At 38.2% G+C, this 9301-nt stretch overlaps 1 pseudogene; it reads right to left on the minus strand.

Moving 5' to 3' along the window:
- Window positions 1-701: 701 nt before the first annotated feature.
- On the minus strand, window positions 702-773 carry LOC131747626 (U4 spliceosomal RNA; annotated as a pseudogene).
- Window positions 774-9301: the final 8528 nt, after the last annotated feature.

Genomic DNA, 9301 nt, shown 5'->3' on the forward strand with positions numbered 1-9301 from the left:
GATTGTTGTGAGATGACTTATATAAATATGTATAGTAAAATGTGTAGCCTATAGGCAGTACAAAATGCATAGTAGCTCTTATGAAAAGATAATGGTCAGTCCTTTTTATTTAAGTGCAAACCTCTCCATTAAAAAAAAATTTATTTATTATTTAGGCTGCATTGGGTCTTTGTTGCGGTGTGCGGGCTTCTCATTGTGGTGGCTTCTCTTTGTTGCGGAACAAGGACTCTAGGCACATGGGCTTCAGTGGTTGTGGCACGCGGGCTCAGTGGTTGTGGCTCGCGGGCTTTAGAGCACAGGCTCAGTAGTTGTGGCACACGGGCTTCGTTGCTCCACGGCATGTGGGATCTTCCCAGACCAGGGCTCGAACCTGCGTCGCCTGCATTGGCAGGCAGATTCTTAACCACTGCGCCACCAGGGAAGTCCCTCCATTTTTTTTTTCTTTTTTTTTTTTTCTTCTGCATCTTAAATCTTCTCTTGCCCTGGTTTCTTCTTGGTTTGCAGTTAAACACAGGCCTCTTTCCATCCTCTCAAACAGCTTCCCCCTCATTTGATCTTTCTGATATACTCAAAAACCATCATCCTGCTTTGCTGTCTTCCTTCCCCAGAATGTTAACAGTCAATGTCTCTATTTCTTCCTTCCTATTCTCCTTTAATTCCTCACAATCCGTTTTCTTTTCCTTACAGAACACCTTAGAGACTGTATTTTCAATTAGCAATAATCGCGCCTCGGATAAACCTCATTGGCTATGATACTGCCACTGCACAAAGCTAGAGACTGTATTTTCAAAGGTATCTAACAATCTCCAAACTAGATGACCTTTTCTCTGTCCTCTCTCCCTTTAATATCAGCAGAATTGACACTGGGAACACCTTGCTTATTGGAAACGATCATCTTTCTTGACAAATAAGTAACTCCCCTTGGAGCTTGTGGTTATTCCACACAACACACAATATATATATATATTTCATTACAGTTGTAATTTCTGTCAGAAAAGTTTTTGGAGAGGAAGCGAATCTGTCTTCTACTATAGAGTATGTACTGGACTGGTACTGTCATTTCTTAAATGATTTAACTTTTCCTATTAATAAAAATAATGAGTCCATTTTGCTTGAAATATCACACAATATAGCAGTGTATAGATTTTTTTTTTTTTTTTTTACTTTAGCCCTTCTTTTAGTCTTACCATATGGTCTCGATTCATTTGATAGAATACTCAGCTCAAAACATTTGAAACTCTGAACTTAGTTAATAAGAAAGCTGCTTTCCCCCCCAGATTAGGCATGCTAGGCTGGAAGCAACTGAGTGAAAGGGCTTTGCTTGGTCGCTCCTACATTTCTTCACCTTGTATTCAGTACTTTTCTTCCTCTCCCAGTTAGCTTACTGGAGCTTCCACTGGTGCAGCACAGGGAGGGAGGAAGGTCACACCTGACAAACTCTGAGTTAGCAGCACAGATACCCTATTCTGCTCTACCACCACTTGTCAGCTCTTGTCTCACCTTCTAGACATTTTGTGCAGGAGCGAGACCCTTAGCTATCAGCTTCTGAGCTAAAGTGAACACAGCAAGTTCCTTTTATCCCTTTTGAAGCCAGCTCATTCTCACTAAGCCTGAAGCCAGGAGGAGATAGAACTATACTCCAAAGGGAATGAGTGAGGAATGGCAACTCAGCAATGCCTCCTGCCAAAGAAATGCTGTTGCAGGTCTTCTCCCCCTTTACTACTCAGACCTCTTCTCATATCCTTGACCTGAATGAGGAGTTCAGTGGTTGTGGAGATGTTTCTTAAAAACTTTCTTTGAAAATCGGCATATGTTGACATGAGATCTCACTTGGAAACTTCAGGATAATTGCATCTTGGTACCTAGCAAAGAGTTTACTTTTAAAAACCTATTATACACACTCATGTACATATACTGTAGACATCTTTTAACGTTAATATGTTATCTTTTTCTACCAGAGGATATTAAGGCTCAGAGATTTTAGAGATCTTGCTCAAGTATACACAACTAGAGTACACGGTGAAACAGGTGTTCGACCCTAAGTCACCTGATATCAAAGGCTATGATTATACACTGTGTATGTGTTTTTTACCTAGATTTCTGTGGTATCTGCTGGCTTCTCAGAAAATACCCCGAGCTCCTGTGAAGTAAAATTTCAGGTAAAGATATAAAAATTTCCCAGTTTTTGTTTAGATGCTACCACATCTCCAGAATAAGACCATGGATGTTGATGATTTCACAGGAAATCTATAAATACAGGTGGTTACAAAGTCACTTCAACTGTATACATAAGGAAGAAGGGTAAACAGCTGTGGCTTCTGCCCACAAGAGGCTGTGAACCTTTAGATTACTCATTCATTCATTTATTCAGTTATTCAATAATATTAATTGAGTACTCGATCACGGTAATTAACAGGAAAGACCAAGCCTCTCTCTCATGGAGCTTATTGCTCTCTGGGGAGAGATGGATACATATAAGAGGATTTCAGGTTGTAACAAAGGTGGGGATCTATAAATCAAGGTAAGGGGATGATATGTGGCTGTGATGCTGAAGAAAGGCCTCTGTGACAGTTTGAGGTCATACCTGAAGGAAGAGAAGGAGCCAGCCATGTGACAAGTCAAAGGAAGGCTCTCAGTCAGGGGTACAGGCAGAGCAGTACCTGAGACTGGGAGGCATATGGCTGATTCCAGCAATAGTTGGAAGGTGAGTTCAGGGCTCTGGGTTGCAGATGGTCCACCGTGGACCCTTGGTCTTGAGGCACATGGACGGGTCCTGCAGTGGCTCCCGTTTTTGTTCTGTGTGGCCTCCAGTCCACAGCACCTGAGGGTATTGGCAGGTGTCCTTTACCTGTGCATCCCACCACTGGCATCTTGGTCATCTTGCCCACTCCAGCCACTGTACTATAGTGCCTTAAGTATATGTAGCATGCCCTTTCTTCTCCATTTTCTCATTTATAATCCTCACAACAGTTTTCAAGTCAGATCGTTATTATCTTTATATCTCAGATTTAATCTTATGCTCAAAAGGACAGGGTGACAGACTTTCCTTGATTGGATTTGCTTATTATTTCAGAGGAAGTGCCTGTAAAGAGATTCTTATGTATTGTGGAGGGCAGAATTCTCAGATTCCTGATTGCTGGTGTAAACACATCTTTTTCCAGTTAGTCAGTAAAACACTAATCTAGGTTGTGCTGTGAAAGGAGTTTGCAGATGCAATTAGAATTCCAAATCAGTTGATCTTAAGATAGGTAGGTGATCTGGGTGAGCCTGACCTAATCACGTGAACCTTTTAAAAGAAGCGTTTTCTCTGGCTGGTCATAGAGAGGAAGACAGAGAAACCTGCTCCAGCTGGTCTGGAAGGAAACAGTATTCATGGTGTGACCTGCCCGGAGAACAGATCATGAAGCAAGGAACGGCAGGTAGCCTCTAGGATTTAAGAGCAGCCAGCAGGAAAGTGGGACTGCCATCCTAGAACTGGAAGGAAATAAATCCTATGATTCGCAGTGAACTTGGAAGAGGAACCAAGTACACCTGGCCAAACCTTGATTTCAGCCAGGTGAGATCTGGAGCAGAAAATCTGGCTACACTGTGCCCAGACTTTGACCTATAAAAAATGTGAGGGAAAACATTTGTATTGTTTTAAACACCATTTGTGGTAATTTGTTAGACAGCAAGAGGAAACTAACACACATAGGCTAGTCACAGATTTTAGGGGCTCAGATGATGCAAAGGAAACTGTTGTGGTTTTGAAGAGGGGTTTCTGCAGCAAGTCTCTGAGGAATCGGTCAGATGGCCAAATAGTTATTTGAAATCACAGGTAAAAGTCAATGATGTGATGATCTGTGAACAGCGCATGGAACCTTTCAGACTCATTCTTTATCTTCCTATACTTTCTTTATTACCAAAAATATTTGAATTCAAATAATATCACTGTATCTGTATTTGTTGCTCATGCTTTTTCCCACAACAAGTACCCTTACTATTAGGAATGCATTTATGATTAGGAATGCATGTGTGTGTTCTCATGTTCAAGTCTCTCCTTAAACATGAGCAAATTAACATTCATGGTCTTCACCAGAAGAACATTTACATTCACCATATAAAAGATAATATGGGTAGCACAAACACAGATTTCTTAATAACCTGCAGCATTATTTTTTTAAAGCAAGTAAAGATATTAAATAATTCTGAGAAGAGAACAACTTTTACCACTTCCCCATATTTTTATTATGTATACATAGAGAACAGTATGAAATGTAGTTTGGCAAATATAAAGTTTGTTTGATCAGGAGGATGCCAGCCTCAGATGGAAAAACTATAGATTTCATGGAACAAATACATTTACAGCATCATCAGTGCTGACATGTGAAAGGTGTATCTTGTCAGTTCTTGTTTTTGAGGAACTACGGGCCTCTTACCAGTGTCTCCATAGAATGTTGAAAATATGCTGAGTATATAGGAAATAGTGCCTTTCTGAAGGGTTCCTAGTTGTTTTCAGTAGCAGGGGAGTATAAGAAAACACTGGCTCCTGTTTTTGCCATCACAAATTGGTAAGCAGCTGTGAAGATATGAAGAACATGATCTGGGTGATGGTCAGCTGGGCCATGTCCACATAGGGAAAAGGAAGCATGTCTTTGGTAGTCATCTAGCAAAGTCGACCAAGGAAGTGAGCCAAACCAGATAACACACGCTCAAAATAAATAACTTCCAGAGTTATTTGTACAGCAAATTAGTCAATGCTTGATTGGAACAGATATGCTTATTATGAAATGCAGATTTAAAATCTCGATAATAAAATATACGGAGGGTGTTTCTGTGATCATGCAGTACAGTGTTTATGCAGATGAATGTTGAAAACTTCCAGAGCCTGATCATGCACTTATAATTTCCCCCACTTCTTGAATGGGATTTATCCTGGAAGACAAAATGCTAAATGTAAAGCTTTATTTAAACCTAAACTTTAGTTCTATATATTTGAACCAGTTCTGACAGTACACTTGCACATTTTAGTGCTGTACTTTGCTGGAAAGTGCCTTGGGATGTGTTTGCATCAGAGGTGCTGTAGAAGTTTATTTGTATTGTACTCAAAGTGAATGCAGTCTCTCCAGATTGCAAGCACAATCAAGAAGATGAATGAGTTTCTTGAACTCATTTAGTGCCTTGTCTATAATAGTCCCATTACCAAGCTACCATATAACTTGGTAACTTTTCATCAGGGGTGGCCCCAAGACTGAATAAGCAAGAAGGAAATATAACCACTTACCTTGGCACTTCATGTTATACCTGATGCTCTTGGCAGGCTGTGACTGAACGTAGGTCCTGACCACATGGCCCTCTTAACACATCTTTTCTAAAAACTTTCTGCTTTAAAAAAAACACGTCTACATTATAGTTGAAAGACTTGTGAGTCAGAAAAAGGCAAAACTGGACTTGAAAAATGTAGTTCCGTTCTGACCTTTAGGATTGCCTCTGTTTCCAAACCATTTAACTCTATTCTCTTTTCTACTGGGATGTTTTGTTGTTCAGCGTTTAAACTGCCAAAAAAGGGAAAAAGGAGTAATTTAATTTGGGTCAATAAAATCATTTCCCCAGAAATTTAAAAACTTTTCTTGTATAAAAATTCAAGCCCAAAGATTCTCCTGCCATAAAGAAAGACCACGTGGACTTTGCACTATGATTTGGGAGGGAGAGGTATATACATTCTGATCAAATGGATCAGGCTGAACCAGCTTTTCCCTGAGTTCACACCGGCTACATTTCAATGGGAAAATAATCTTGACTCTAGCAGTCAAATTTGGGCCAAAGCAATGCCATTTGATCTTTTCAGATGTCATACTGGTGGAATAAACTTGATTTCTCCATGGTCCCTAGTCCACAGTGCATACATTGGGAGATAAGCTTAATCTCGTATCCATGGATGAATTTTAGGGCATCTTTAACCTGCTTAAACCTACTGCAAATGGTTATATCTATGTGCAGATGTGGATGTTTTCTGGGAATTGGGTACTTGTTTTTATCAAGTTCTCAAAGAGAACCATTGACCTTAAATGCTTAACTTTTTGGTAATTTTTTTAGGAATATAAACACAGGCATAATATACTATTTTAATAAATGAGATAACAGTTCTAGCTTTTGTTTGTTCACCACCTCGCCCCCCCCGCAGTCCTTCTACCTCCATCTGTCTTACCCTCCTCTAGGTATAACTGTGCTTTTGGGTAATTCATGGTAACAACTTGCTGTGTATTATTCTTTTCTCAACACTCATATTATCACATATAAAATTTGCATATTTGTATATATGAACGTATATGCATATATTTGTATTTATAGAGGGCTTTTGTTAAAATGTGTTTTATATTCACTATTTTTCAAATTCAGTAATTTGTAATGGAAATTCTTCTAAGTAAATGCGTATAGAAACAAATTTGCTCTTGTTATTGGTTTCATGGTATTCAAGGCAAAGGTGAGACCTCATTTACTTGATTATCCCCCTTACTGGTGCATGTTCACTTCTCCCCTCCCTCTTTCCTGTCAGTATAAACAGTGCTTCAATAAACATCCTTACATATGTATCTTTATGAACTGTTGCTGTCACTGTTATGGCAGAGAGTCCTAGCAATAGCATGGCTAGGAGAAAGGGCATGTTTTACATTTTAATAGATGCTGCCAGACATGAAGATAACAGCACATTTCCACCAGCATCATATGAGAATTCTCTTTCACCGATCTACAGTAGGTTTAATGCTCTTTTAAAAATTTTGTGCCTGAGGTCTCTAAACTAATATTTCATTTTAAATTAAATTAAATTTGCATTTTCTCATTACTAGTGGGTTTAAACACCTTTTCAAATACCTACTGGCCATTTGGAATTGCCTTTTTAGTACTTTTCTATTCTCATCCTTTGCCATTTATCTATTGGTTTCCTTGTCTTTTTCATACTAATTTTAGAGATTTTTATATAGTATATCTCATTAACCATTTAGTTGTCATCTGCAGGAAAAAGTACTGAAATTATTTTTCAAATATTTTTATTTTTTTGGAATCTTTTGCTATAATTTAATTTTTGAAAGTACAATTAAATATGTCTATATTTACTGGAATTTCTAAGTTCAGAAGTCTTCCCCAACCTCTATAGAGAGTTTTTATAGCAAATCCTGAGATAAAACTCTTTGCAATCTTTATAGCAAATACTTGGAGAGTGAAAGTTTGGACAAGGATACTTTCTACCTGTTTATCATTAGGGCATAATCTGTATTGATAGATGCACCATTTTTTTTTCTTTTTTTTAAAATAGAAGTATAGTTGATTTACAATGTTGTGTTAGTTTGTGGTGTACAGCAAAGTGATTCAGTTATACGTATATATATATACATGTTTTTTTTCATATTCTTTTCCATTATAGTTTATTACAGGATATTGAATATAGTTCCCTGTGCTATACAGTAGACCTTGTTGTTTATCTGTTTTATATATAATAGTTTGCATCTGCTAATCCCATTTCCTGATTTATCCCTGCCCTACCCCCTTTCCCCTTTGGTAACCGTAAGTTTGTTTTTTACATCTGTGAGTCTGTTTCTGTTTCATAAATAAGTTCATTAGTGTCATATTTTAGAGTCCCCATATAAGTGACATCATACAGTATTTGTCTTTCCCTTTCTGATTTACTTCACTTAGTATAATAATTTCTCGGTCCATCCATGTTGCTGCAAACGGCATTATTTCATTCTTTTTTATGGCTGAATAGTATTCCATTGTGTATACGTACTACATCTTTATCCATTCATGTAGATGTGTCATTTAATAAAGAGTTTTAATGACTTGGAAATGTTTTATCCCCAACTTTTACCACTGTCAAAATTTACTATAAAAAGTTTACTTTTGCACTGTGGTATCTCTGTTAGGATCTTGTCTTGTACTGGCATTTAAAAACCTATTGAACACCATTATCCATCATCTCTCCTGCTCTTCCCCTGTGGTTAGGCCTCCATGAGTCTCAGTGTTTGCTTCTGTCCATATAATTTAGAAAGTATATATAGTATCTTAGGAATGTATATCTGTTGTGGTATAGAAAGAAACATTTCCAGCCTCTCAAGTACAAGCTTCACAGATTATCATCCATTCAGTGTATTGCTCAATATCTTATTCATCCATTTAACAAATACATTTTAACATTACATTATTTATCATCAAAATTTTTGTTAGTGTTATAACTCTATGGATCCATGTAGCAACTTATATGTTAATAATTGAGATTTTTTGCTCCTAAGGAATGACAGTGTATGGATTCCATAGTGCAAAACTTTTTAAAAACAAAATTTGTTAAAATTTTCTTTAAATGTTGAACAGAAAAAAAAAAAGCCTCATCATTATCTCACCATTATCTTTCTTTATATAAGCACAGATATTAACGATCTCTTTTTTTTTCTTTTTTCTTTTCTGGCTTAAAAAATAAAGATAAGGGAAAGAGGAAGTTGCTGAGGAAATAAAACCATCTCAGCAGTGTAGCCACAGAGTAACTTAAGTAGGAATGCTAAGAAGACTGATTATTTAAAGCCTTGTCTGAGAAAGTCTGGGAAGGGCATTAAGGTATTTGATGCCCAGTTTCTTTGAACACTTAATATCATAGTAAACAGGCTGGCTGGTTTCAGACCCTAATAAAGGGCAAGCTTAGGAAGTTGTGTAATTAGAGGGTTCAGGCAGTGAAAATGTGATGCACTAATATTTAATGCCCACATTACAGTAATTCCAAGACCAAGGGCGATTTGATTTTCTGGATGTCTCCCTGCCTGCGTGAAATATTCTGGGACGTCTCTTAGATGTGCAATGAACACTACATGCATCACAAATCCATCTCTTTGATGTCATCATGCATAGGGTCACCAGTCTTGCTTCCCGTCCCTGGATGCCTGTAGATATTGCCCGCTGGTCCCCAAAGCTGCCTGTAGGAACAACATCATTGCCACTGTCACATCCCATGAGGAGACCAAGGACCATGTCAAGGCGTCCCCAGGGTCTCCGCTGCCGTTCCTTGACTGCAGGGCTGTGATTGCATCCTTCCTCTGGTGGTAGGCAGACACACTCTGTGCCCTGTTGGGTGCTGCACTGCTACCTGGGTGCACCATCAGGATCTCAGAATGGCTCTGATCACATGCAGTGTCTTTTGTATGACCCTTAGCTTCAGATTTCCTATGGGCATCAGCTCAAAATTATAAACTCTTCACTTGAACACTCAATAGTTTTTAGGGACATAAGTAATCTCAGTTCATGCTTAACATAGATTTCCCCTAATAATAACAAGAAC

Source organism: Kogia breviceps, chromosome 20 (genome assembly GCF_026419965.1).
Source record: "Kogia breviceps isolate mKogBre1 chromosome 20, mKogBre1 haplotype 1, whole genome shotgun sequence".
NCBI classification, from domain to species: domain Eukaryota; kingdom Metazoa; phylum Chordata; class Mammalia; order Artiodactyla; family Physeteridae; genus Kogia; species Kogia breviceps.